Genomic DNA, 12,163 nt, shown 5'->3' on the forward strand with positions numbered 1-12,163 from the left:
CTATGGTCGGGTCTCAAGAACATTGGGTGTGTTCATTTACAAAGTTTCTTGTGGAGAGATTGCCAAGTGGTTTAAGCATTCGAGCAAGCACTCCATTCAAAACCGTTAAGGAACGGCTGGCTTGGTAAGCGCTAGCTAGCTGCTTGGTAAATGAGCACAACTGGGCTTCCTCCCTTTCAATTTTGTGTTAAACATCAGGAGCGAGTTTCAAAAGTTCACTACGAAAAATGCCATGGTAGAGGTAGAAAGGGCCATGTTATTAACCCAACATTTGTGGGGTATATAGAGTACAGTAGTTCTTCGCTCAGTTCTGTAAGTAAACCTTACTTCACGGATGTTGGGATTCCTCCAAATTTCTTAATTTAGGGTTATAAAGAGCATTAGCGACTGTTTAAAAGCTAAGCATACGTGTTTGTGGTTTATTATTCAGCCTAGTGTTGTAATTTTGGTGTCTACCCCTAGTACCATTGAGTAATCAGGTAATCAATGATTCATTTGCACTCTTGCTCTTCCTCTATAGACTGGCTTTATGGATTGTCACATGTTTCAAGTTGGCACGGTCCACAGACTCTATGACAAGGTCATCCGTATCCTCTACACTGTAGAGTCTACAGCTACAACGGGGTGTTCTACAGGCAGTTGAGCAGTTGCAATGTATCATCTTCAAGAGATTATCAGGGGCAGCGTTCATTTCTGACATTATTGGAACCAACTGATTGTCCTCTTTAACATCTTCTGATAATTTAGCCACAATTCACTCGTCTTTGACCTAGCTTGAAGTTCAGTCTTCCTTTTGCCAAGTTCTAGTTTGATTGTGGCCATTGTATTATATGTGACGATACTCTCCAAAGTCGTCTCACCTGCCAACAACGAAGAGTACATTTCCTCAGATTGATCCACCAGTGTTGCGAACTCGCGACTCTCACCCACCATGTCTGATACAATCATGTGGTTAAGACATTTGTCTACCAGCAGATGGCCACGGAATGATCTTTGGACCGATTTTCCTGTCATCATATGCACCATGGCATTTTCACCATAAATGGCTTCGAAGATGTTTTTAAGTCCTGTGCCCTGCATTCGTGTACCTATCGCTCCGAGCAAATTGATGAATGTGTGGAAACAACCCAGCAGCAAGACGATCCCTTTCAAGTGGCTATTCTGCGGTGCATCATTAATGATCTCAGCAACCTTCCAATAGAGGGGCTGGTCAAGTGTTATTATTGGTGAAACGTGGTGTTTCATTGCCAGATTGTAAAGGAACTTCAACATGGAAAGAATGCAAGTCTTATCCCCAGAATCGTTATTATTAGGTTCATGCAGAGGAATACCTATTGTTTATCCTCGAGTTTATTACAATTATTCTTCACACAGTGTCTACAATGAACTTGGAGCGATACAAATGATGTGTCTGCAATGGCGCAAGAACAGCCCGTGTTTGAACGACCTGAATTATTGCTTCCCAAAACTGGCAACTTTTTGTCGATTGTCTTTACCCACAAACAGGGAATCTAACAATGTACGAAGTGTTGCAAGAATGCAGGTTTGGGCGGAATCAAGTTTTAGCATCTGGGTACTCGTGTACTGATTGGTGACGGACAGCACATTTGTTTTAATGCCACTTTTTATGAGCCTAGCTGCTGTTTCAATTTTTTTGTTTTGTATACAAGATCGAGGCTCATATAAGAGCTAACATTAATGCCAAAAAAAAAAAAAAAAAAAAAAAACGGACACATGAGAGGAAATAAAGGGAGCGGGAGACAAGATGGGGAGAGAGGAGGAAGCACACAAGTACAACATTTGAGAGCAGGGACATCGAGAGATCTGTGGGAGGGAGAGGGCTTGGGGGAGGATGCGTGGGAAGGGGGGTGGGAGAGGTAAAAAAAAACATGGACACTGCTTGGACTTCCAGGAAAGAAGTCGGAATTTCAAAAAAGTGGATCTGTGGTGAATTAATAGGGGTAGAAAAGATCAAGGATTTGGATGGGGGAAGACAAGAGATGGTGGAGAATAGCTGTTTTAAAGACCTGGAGGAAGGAGTGGGATTGAAGAGAGTGTGGGAGTTTGTTCCAGAGGCGGGAGAAAAGAGGAACGAAGGAGTGAAGGTGAGCAGAGAGTCTTGCTTTTGGCAGTTTAACCATAAGAGGGTTGCAGGCAGATCTTGTGCGACCTGTAGGAATATTTGGGGGACAGAGCCCAGAGAGAGCTGGGGGAGCAAGGCCGGAGAGGAGTCGGTAGAAAACAAATGATTGCCTTCTTTTGTGATTCTTCATCACCCTCCTGGTATGTGCGTTTGAAGTACGACCTAAGTATCCGAGATGTTTTTTCTTTCATTATCACTATATCAAGAAGACCTTCACCTTCTGCGATATAAATAGAGTTTTAATATCGTTACTTCAGTTGGCTTTTGAGATACTGATTGCCACCTGGAACTGAATCTTTACCAGTCAGAAACTCTTTCATTTTATCTCTAAGGTCTGAAATAGTCAATTGTTGTTCATCATTGATCTCAAGGTAGGAGCACATTTTGAAGAATGCTTGCTCCTGGTCTTGATCTTTGGGTCGTACGGACTTTTTATGCTATGCTTAATGACCACTCCGAAACTGCAGGGGTACGTCAAGCCCAGACCGGACATTTCCACTACATGAATGGTGATACAAACAGTCTGCAGCATGTAGATCACCACCATAGTATTCAATGCGACCTTTTTTTTGTTTTTGTTTGTTTGTTTTTTTGTATACAAGATCGAGGCTCGTGAAAGAGCGAACATTAATCACACAGAAAGACAAACAGACACAAAAAACAAATAACGACGGGAGCGGTAGACAAGATGGGGAGAGAGGGGGCAGGACACAAACACAACATTTGAGAGCAGGGACCGAGAGACATGGAGACATCGAGAGATCTGTGGGAGGGAGAGGGCTTTGGGGGGGAGGCATGTGAAGGGGGGGGGGGTGGGAGAGGTATAAACATATGGACACTGCCAGGACTTCCAGGAAAGAAGTTGGAATTTCAAACAAGGTGGATCTGGGGTGAATTAGTGGGGGTAGAAAAGATCAAGGTTTTGGATGGGGGAAGATAAGAGATGGTGGTGAACAGCTGTTTTAAAGACCTGGAGGGAGGAGTGGGATTGAAGGGAGTGTGGGAGTTTGTTCCAGAGGCAGGAGAAAAGAGGAATGAAAGAGTGAAGGTGAGCAGAAAGCCGAGATTTCGGCAGTTTAACCATCAGAGGGTTGCTGGCAGATCTTGTGCGACCTGTAGGAATATTTGGGGGACAGAGCACAGAGAGAGCTGGGGGAGCAAGGCCGGAGAGGAGTCGGTAGAAGACAGAAAGACCACCTACCTGCCTGCGGTGAGTGAGTGAAAGGCCCTCAGAGGTAGATTCATCGCGGGAGATTCCAATGATTTTGAAAGCTTTGGATTCAACAGCGTGAAGCCGGGCCAGGTGTGAGGCAGGAGCACCAGCCCATAGGGGAGAACAGTATTCCATTGAGCTGCGGATGAAAGCCTTGTATGTGGTGAGGAGCTCAGGTGTGCCGAGGAAGGACTTCGCACGACGGAGGATGCCCAGTCGGCGACTGGCTTTGGAGGCCAGCTTGGAAATGTGGTTTTCCCAAGAAAGATCATGGCAGATAGTGAGACCCAAACGCTTGAGCGACAGAACTTCTTGGAGAGGATTGTTGAGAAAGTAGATGGGAGGGTTGTCCAATCGATCTTTTCGGAGAGACCTAGTAAGAGAGTGAGATTTGTCAGGATTGAAAGACATGTTCCACTTGTTTGACCAGTCTGTGATTTTGTCCAGGTCTTCAGAGAGTGAGGAGGCTGCAGACTGCCGATCTGAGGGAAGAGGAATGGAGCGGCAGAGAGTGGAGTCATCAGCAAAGAGATAGAGAGGATTTTCCAGAGAGTCGGAGAGATCATTGATAAAGACCAGAAAAAGCACAGGGCCCAGCACACTGCCTTGGGGAACTCCAGCCTGAACAGGAAGGGGAGATTATATGTGACGATACTATATGTGACATACAGATGAGAGAAATCCATTTAGGGCCACACGTTGACTACGACCAGAGAGGAAGTCCGCAAGCCATGCATGGAGATTTCCATGGATACCATAGGAGGAGAGTTTGGTGAGCAGAGCTGGGTGCCAGACCGTATCAAAGGCACGTGATATGTCAAGGGAGACAGCTCTGATTTCCTGTTTGGCATTGAGGACCTCCATCCATTGTTGAGACAGCAGAAGCAGCATGTCCAGAGTAGAGTGACCTGGTCTGAAACCAAATTGATGATCAGAGATCAAGCCATTGGAGAAGAGGAAAGATTTCATATCCGAAGCAATGATGGATTCCATGACTTTGCTGATAATTGGGAGCAGGCTGATTGGTCTGTAGTTGCAAGGATCTGTTTTTGCACCTTTTTTGTGTAAAGCGGTAATGTTAGCTGATTTCCAGGATGCTGGCAGATGACCTTGAGCAAAAGATAGGGTGAAAAGAACAGAGAGAGGGTGAGATAGAGCGGCAGAGCAGGATTTTAGGAGCCGTGGGCTGATGCCGTCTGGTCCAGTTGCAGAATCAGAGTCGAGGTTTGACAAAAACTCCTCCACCTTGTCAGGAGATAAGGACACAGAGTTCAGGAGCAGTTGGGTTCGACTGGGAAAGGTGGGAACAGAGAGAGATGGGTTTGGGACTAAGGATTTTGAGGCAAACACAGAGTTGAGGCATTCGGCTTTGTCACATGCGATGTCAACTGTGTGGCCATTTGAGGTAAGGGAGGGGATGGAGGGGGAACAAACACCAGAAACGGATTTGACCAGACGCCACCAGGATTTGGAGGAAGGAGACAGGTTTGAGAGTTCATTCTTGAGTGAGGAGAGATAGTGCTTCCTGGCACTCCTGAGGGTAGACACACACTTGTTCCGAGCTTGGTGGAAGGAACTGAGATTGCCTTCAGTTGGATTAGCCTTCCAAGAGGCAAAGGCAAGTTGTTTCAGGGCAACTGCCTCCCCACAAGATTCAGTGTACCATGGACGGGAGGAAGGGTAAGACAACTGAAGGCGAGATGGGATAAATCTGTGCATGAGAGAGATCAGTTTGCTTTGGAAGAATTCCCAGGAAGAATTGATGTCAGAGGCAGTGGAGATGGGAGACCAATCCAGACGATTGATGGCTGCTTGAAGACCGTCCCAGTCGGCCTGAGTGAAATGCCAGACTCGTCGACGCTGAGGAGGCTCTCTGAGAATGGCCAGAGAGATGTCCACTTTGACAAGCACATGATCAGAAGAACCGATTGGAGCAGAAGAAGAGCAGCAGACATTAGCAGGGAAGTTTGTCATAATCAAGTCTAGAAGAGAAGATACTCCATTGGCTGAGATCCGGGTCGGGAAATTGACAGATTGTGTCAATCCCAGTGAGTCACAGAAGTCCTTCGCTGAGGTGCCATGACTGGTGAGAGAGGAACCCACACCCAACCAGGTGGCATGATGACAGTTGAAGTCACCACATATGAGGAAGAGAGAGTTGGGATGAGTGGATAGAAGTTGGTCCATGTTGTCAGACAGTGAAATGTAGATGGAGTCATCACTGTTTGGGGGACGGTACAGAACACTTATGAACAAAAGGTGGGAGCGGAGAGGGAGCCGTAGCCAGAGGTACTCCTGGGGGTGAGGAGGAAAGAGGGCAGTGCAAGGAGAGTGAGGAAGAGAGTTTTTGATAAAGATAGCCACCCCACCACCAGGCCGAGGCTCAGGTCTATCATACCAGAGGAGGGAGTAACCAGGAAGAGATATTAAGGAATCAGAGACATCTTGAGGGAGGAAAGTCTCTGTTAAGCAGATCAAGTCTGGATTGTCAGAAGCAACCTGTATGGAGAGATCAGTCAGGTTTGAGCGAAGGCCCCGGATGTTTGAGGTCCATACCGTTAATGAAGAGAGAGGGGAGCATCAGGTACAGGACAGGGGAGGGGAGGAGTAGGGTAAGATGAAGGATGAGAGGGGGAGGTAGGGAGAGCAGTTGATAGTGTGTCAGATATTGCAGAAGAGTTCCAAGAAAGGGAAGGATGAGGAGGATGAAAGGTTTGATGGTGAAGGGATGAGGCACAGTGAGGGGTTGTTTGAGGGGGGGCAGAGGAAAGTAGAAGGTTTGGGGGGGTGGAGGTATGAGATAGAAGGGAGACGAAGTAGGGAGGAGGCAGCTTGGAGGAGGAGGGGGGAGGAGGGAGAATTGGAGAGGAATGGTAAGGGTGGAGAATTGAATGGGAGGGGTTAGGGGGGAGTTTTGAAGGGGAGGAGTGAGGGGGGAGTTTAGGAGGGGAGGCGCAAGGGGGGAGTTTTGGAGGGAAGGGGGAAGTTTAGAAGTGGAGGGACAAGGGGGGAGTTTAGGAGTGTAGGGACAACGGGGGGGATTTGGAGGGGAGGGGCAAGGGGGGAGTTTAGGAGGGGAAGGGCAAGGGGGGAGTTCAGGAGTGGAGGGGCAAGGGGGGGGATTTGGAGGGGAGGGGCAAGGGGGGAGTTTAGGAGGGGAAGGGCAAGGGGGGAGTTCAGGAGTGGAGGGGCAAGGGGGGAGTTTAGGAGTGTAGGTGCAAGGGGGGGGATTTGGATGGGAGGTGCAAGGGGGGGGATTTGGATGGGAGGGGCAAGAGGGGAGTTTAGAAAGTGGATGATTAATGAAAGACGAACATTGATAACAAATTGGGATTGTTGTGATTTTCAAGTTAGCAATCCGATTCAGAACGATGGAGGAGGGATGGAATGAATGTGAATTTAGACCATGTAGTGAGGGAGACGTATAAGATATTGAATTTCTTTTTTTTTAAGTGGAATGCGTTGGAGAGGAAATTGAGAAAAGCCTTTTAAATAGGAAGAAAAACAGCGTGTTGTAATATACCACTGAAATAAACACAGAAGGGGAAAGGTTAAACATATTTAAATAATATTTAAACAGAACTGTGAACAATCTTCTATGCACAAAATACCAACGGGGGGAGAGCCGAGAGGGACCACCACGAGTCACGTGAACAGGGCAAACGGTGGATGGCAAGGAAATAATGGGGGCGGGGCGAACAGCACACCTGGACAGAAAATACAGGATGAGACAACAGTACACGTGGAGAAAGGAAAATAAATGTTTTTGGGGTTTTTTTTGTTTTTTTGTTTGTTTGTTTTTTGGGGGGGGGGGGGGGGTGGGGATTTAGAACGTTAGACAGAGTATTATGTTTGGGGTAGAAGGGAAAAAACTAAGAGCCAAGCAAAACACGCTTAAGTTAACAAAACACCGACGGGGGTACAACTACAAGGCCACACACGAGGAGCAGAACACGATTAATTAATTACGAGTTACAGGAAATTCAAACCAAAACTAACTATAATCAAACAATAACGCATGGACGATAAAATAACGAGTTGAAATTTGACAATCTATCTGGGGAAATGGGGGAGAAACACGTGGTCGAAGAACGAACGAACGAATAAGAATGAATAAACGAATGAGCACAGAGAAGGTAATGTCTTATTTTTTTGGTTTTTTTTAGTTGAGATTTACATAAGGAAGTAGGCTATGGGGTGAAAAGACTGCGAAAACAGAGAACGAAAGTTATTGGATCACAAACGACGGACCGCTGAGAGAAAAACAAAGCCTCAAGGTTGTACAGTGTTCACTGTACAAGGCCTCAAGACACGACACGAATTAACACGATTTTCAATACAGGTATGAAAGATTTGCACCGAAAATCTTCGTCGGGACAATATATGTACATACACCATAAAATAAATACAGTTATAACGAAAATACAAATGGGAACAATTACTTAACTTCGATTTCGATGGAGAGCGTGTAGAGCTGCGAATAAACGAACCCTCGCCAGCAAGACCCTTTCACGGTGAAAGACCAATTGTCAGAACGATCATCACAACATTCCAATATTGTCTTTGCGAAGGAATCAGTCTTTACATAACTGGTCCTTACTTCTTGGCACAACACCAGTTCCACAAAAAATGCAATCAGTTTTGCTTTTAAAAGGACCTTCAGATACTCTGGCACTTCTCTTAATTGAGTTGGAAGATCCACTTTTCTTTCTTTGTTGAGTCTTTATGCCAAGTGGGTTGGTATACCGTTTACGACAGTGTGTGTGCACCTTCGTGCCAGCCGTGACGACAATGGTTTCACCTCTTTGCACACTTGCTGCGTTGGTTCCATCAGCACCCTTTTGACGAATGTGAGTTACATCACCTCCATCATCCAATTTCTCCGAACAGATGGGACAAACTTCTGGGTTGACGCTACTTGCACTCATTGTTAAACCTGAAAGAAATGTACAAAAAGTGGGTAAGAACACACGCTCTGATTGGCTACTGAGTGTCACATGGGTAGCTAATGAGAACTAATTAATAAAATGTCTGACTGCCATCTTAGATGCTATCTTCTTGAATTTATTGATTAACTGATTTGTCAATGATACTTTAAATGGTCTTAATGGGATTCTTGACCCCTTAAAACCCAGGGGTGGACACCAAAATTACAACTCTAGGGTGAATTATAAATGACTTGTAGCCATTTTAGAGTATTGGCGGCCATCTCGGACGCCATCTTGAAAATAACAGCTTTCCAGTGGTCCGATTTTATGAGATTTTTAATGTTATTCCTGATGTCCAATAGTACCAACAACCGTTGAAAAACCTTTTGTAGCAATTTATTTGGGGTTAGGATGGTTTTCTTTTCCAAAAATTGACCCATCTAATGTTGCTTTCGATTCAACTGCAAAGAATACAGAGGAATTTTTATTGCCTTTTTACACCTTGGAAAAACACCATATTGAGGTGTATGAAGGTGCATATTAGCAGTTTGAGCATTGTTACATGTTGTCGTAGCATTTTTCAAAAGCTGCTTCTCATAACAAAAGTAACAAGAAAAAGAGCAATCAGAGATTGCAAACCCTCGCCAGGATGTATTTTCAGTGGTTTTTAAGGCTTTTCTGTTCAAACAAATATGGCGACTGAACCACATGACCAATGACGTCATTATTATTATTTTTCTAAACTAATTTATTCTTAGATTATGCTCAAGAAATTTCATCTTTATCAGATGAACTTTTGTACTTGTCGAATTATGACATCATAATGGAGGCACCTATGACATCATCATTAACATATTTTATTCCCCATGGAGAGTTCTTTGCAATGAGCCATATCTCAATTTTTTTTCTATTCAGCGCTTTCGGAGATATAAAGGTGCAAAGTTTTTCGGTTTTTGCAAGATGGCGGCCGAACCACGTGACATATGACGTCATAATTATCATTAAATAATTATACAGGTGGAGTTGCACCGATGCAACAAAAGTATGGTTGGACTGAAGGAAAAGATGAACAAGTGGAAGGAATGTATGGAGACAAAAGGTCTGAAGGTGAATATCGGAAAGACGAAGGTAATGGCAAGTGGTAAAGCATGTGGTGAGGTGGAAAGAACTGGGAAGTGGCCATGTGCTGTGTGTAGGAAGGGTGTCGGAGTGAACTCCATTCAATGTACAATGTGCGCTGAGTGGGTTCATCAAAAATGTAGTGGTCTGAGAGGGTCATTAACCAGTGTGGCAGCTACATTCAAATGTAAGGTGTGCACAGAGGGAGCTGCAGATGGAGGAAATGTTGAGTTGGATCTTGGAGACGGCGTGAAGCTGGAAGGTGTGAAAACATTTTGCTAACTCGGAGACATGCTGAATGGAGAAGGTGGATCAGACTCGGCAACGGTTGCTAGAGTGAGATGTCCATGGAAGAAGTTTCGGGAACTGAGTGGCGTGCTGTTGAGGAGGGGAGTGTCGTTGAAGCTGAAGGGAAAGGTGTATGCTGCATGTGTGAGAAGTGTCATGATTTATGGGAGCGAGACATGGGTAATGAACGTAGAGCAGCAACGAAGGCTGGAAAGGGTGGAAATGCGAATGGTTCCGTGGATGTGCGGAGTATCGTTGAGAGAGAGGAAGACAAATGATGAATTGCGAAAGATGATGGGAATAGACCCTGTGATTGATGCTGTGAAGAGGAACAGGTTGAGATGGTTTGGTCATGTGTTGAGGAAGGATGAAAGTGACTGGTTGAGAAGAGTGATGGAAATGAATGTAGAAGCAAGTAGAGGACGGGGAAGACCGAGAAAGACTTGGCTAAAGATGGTGGAAGAAGAAATGCGGGCAAGGGGGTTAACAAGGAGAGATGCAGAAAATAGGGCAAAATGGAGAAGATTGTCATGGGGACCGAAAGGCTAACCCCCGCTCTAGCAGGGAAAATGGCCTTAAAATGCATGTTGTTGTTGTTGTTGTTGTTGAGTTGCACCTATGGTGAAAATTTCCTGTCAATCGGACCAATGGTTGCAGAGAAAATAATATTTATTCTTTGCGGACAAACAGACAAATGGACAAACGGACTCAAATGCAATACCCTCTCTGGCGAGGGTAACAAGAAAGAGCAATCAGTGATTGCAGACCCTCACTAGGACGTGTTTTAGTGGTTTTAAGGCTTTTGTGTTAAAACAAATATGGCGGCCGAACCACGTGACTGATGACATCATTATTTTTTTCTCCACCAATTTATCCCGAGATGATGCTCAAGAAATTGCATCTTCATCAGATGAAGTTTTGTACTTGTCGAATTATGACGTAATAATGGAGGGACCTATGACCATAATTAACATGTGTTATTCCACGTGGAGAGTTCTTCACAATGAGCCATGTATCAATTTTTTCGATGCAGGGCTTTCGGAGATATCGAGGTGCAATTTTTTTCGGTTTTTCCAAGATGGCGGCCGAACCACGTGACTGATGACGTCATAATTATTCTTTTAAAATTCTACAGGTGTAGATGTATCGATGGTGAAAATTTCCTGTCAATCGGACCAACGGTTGCAGAGAAAATCATATTTATTCTGTGCGGAAAAACAAATAAACAAACAAATCAGAGACCAAGGACTTGCCGGAATGTACTTTTTTATCGGCCATTTTGGATCATTAAAAGTAAATAATGACCTCTGCCAAAGTTCAAACGACGTGGATTTAATCTCTACATGAGAGAATTCCACATAGCTTATACACCGCCCAAATAGCTAACAGATCGCTGTCTCCATCGATCTTGACCAGGCAAGATCTTGTCCAAGATGTTACCCTCGTAACACCTATCGGCTCCAAATCCTTTTAACTGTTGACTTGGTAGTTTTTACAATGAAGGAAACACGTATCGGGAGTGCATACGACATAGCCTTTGTGAATGTGACAGCTCTGAGGCGTCTTTCGCTTCGCATCACAGTGACGGCGAGCACCAACATGGCGGCTGTAAGATTAAAATCTGGCTTCAAGCCCCCTCACCACCCAAAGCCTTCAACCAGACATATTAGCACACTCCTCCACCTTCATTCCCGTGCTTGAAAGCAAATTTGTAAAAATTGTTGTATCGCCATTATATATTGCCGTGTGGTTGCTCAGTTAACACCAAGCGTCACCACGGATGAATCGAGCTTCAATGAGGCGTTATCCAATTCTATGGCGGATCATACACGAGTCGGCGCTCCACCGCCTCTCCAACGTCCTTCGTAATAGTCAACAATTTGTGGATCGCAAGGGAAATGGTCCAAACGGGAGAGAAAGGCAAAGAGGTTCATGCAGGAAGGAATCCAGGAATGAGAAGGCCAAGGGAACAAGAGAGGCAAAAATGCCAGCGAGCGAGCGGTTTTACTGGCGATCTTCTGACGTCAGCTCGCTTCCCCTCCAACCAGTGCGTCGCTTCTAACCTTCCCGAATCTTCTGATCTCCTCCGTCCCCTCCCATTGGCCGAGTGCTTGGCGCCCTGCTCCATGCCATTGGTCGGTGGCCAACCACAAGTCCTTCTTTACTCTCCAATTATGGGGAAGCTCTCTGCCCTTCCTTTGACCAATCGCACGTCCTCCCCTACTCTGCCAATCAGTGCCCTGCTTGTTGCTCGCCCCTCCACTGGCCAATCACTAGTTCTCCTGCCTGGCACGATGTTCGTCTTTCCGGTCAGTCCTTATGGTCAGTCATTGTAAGGGGGGGGGGGGGGGGGTTAATTAATGTGGTGCACTAAAGGCACTAAAGGCGACTACAGACAAACCAACAACCAACATTAGCCCTGGTGTTGGGCTGGCGGCTAGGGTGCCGGCTTAGGATCCTAGGGGGTTCGAA

The sequence above is a fragment of the Myxine glutinosa genome, chromosome 1, assembly GCF_964187855.1.
Source record: "Myxine glutinosa chromosome 1, kmMyxGlut1.1, whole genome shotgun sequence".
In the NCBI taxonomy this organism is placed as follows: Eukaryota; Metazoa; Chordata; class Myxini; order Myxiniformes; family Myxinidae; genus Myxine; species Myxine glutinosa.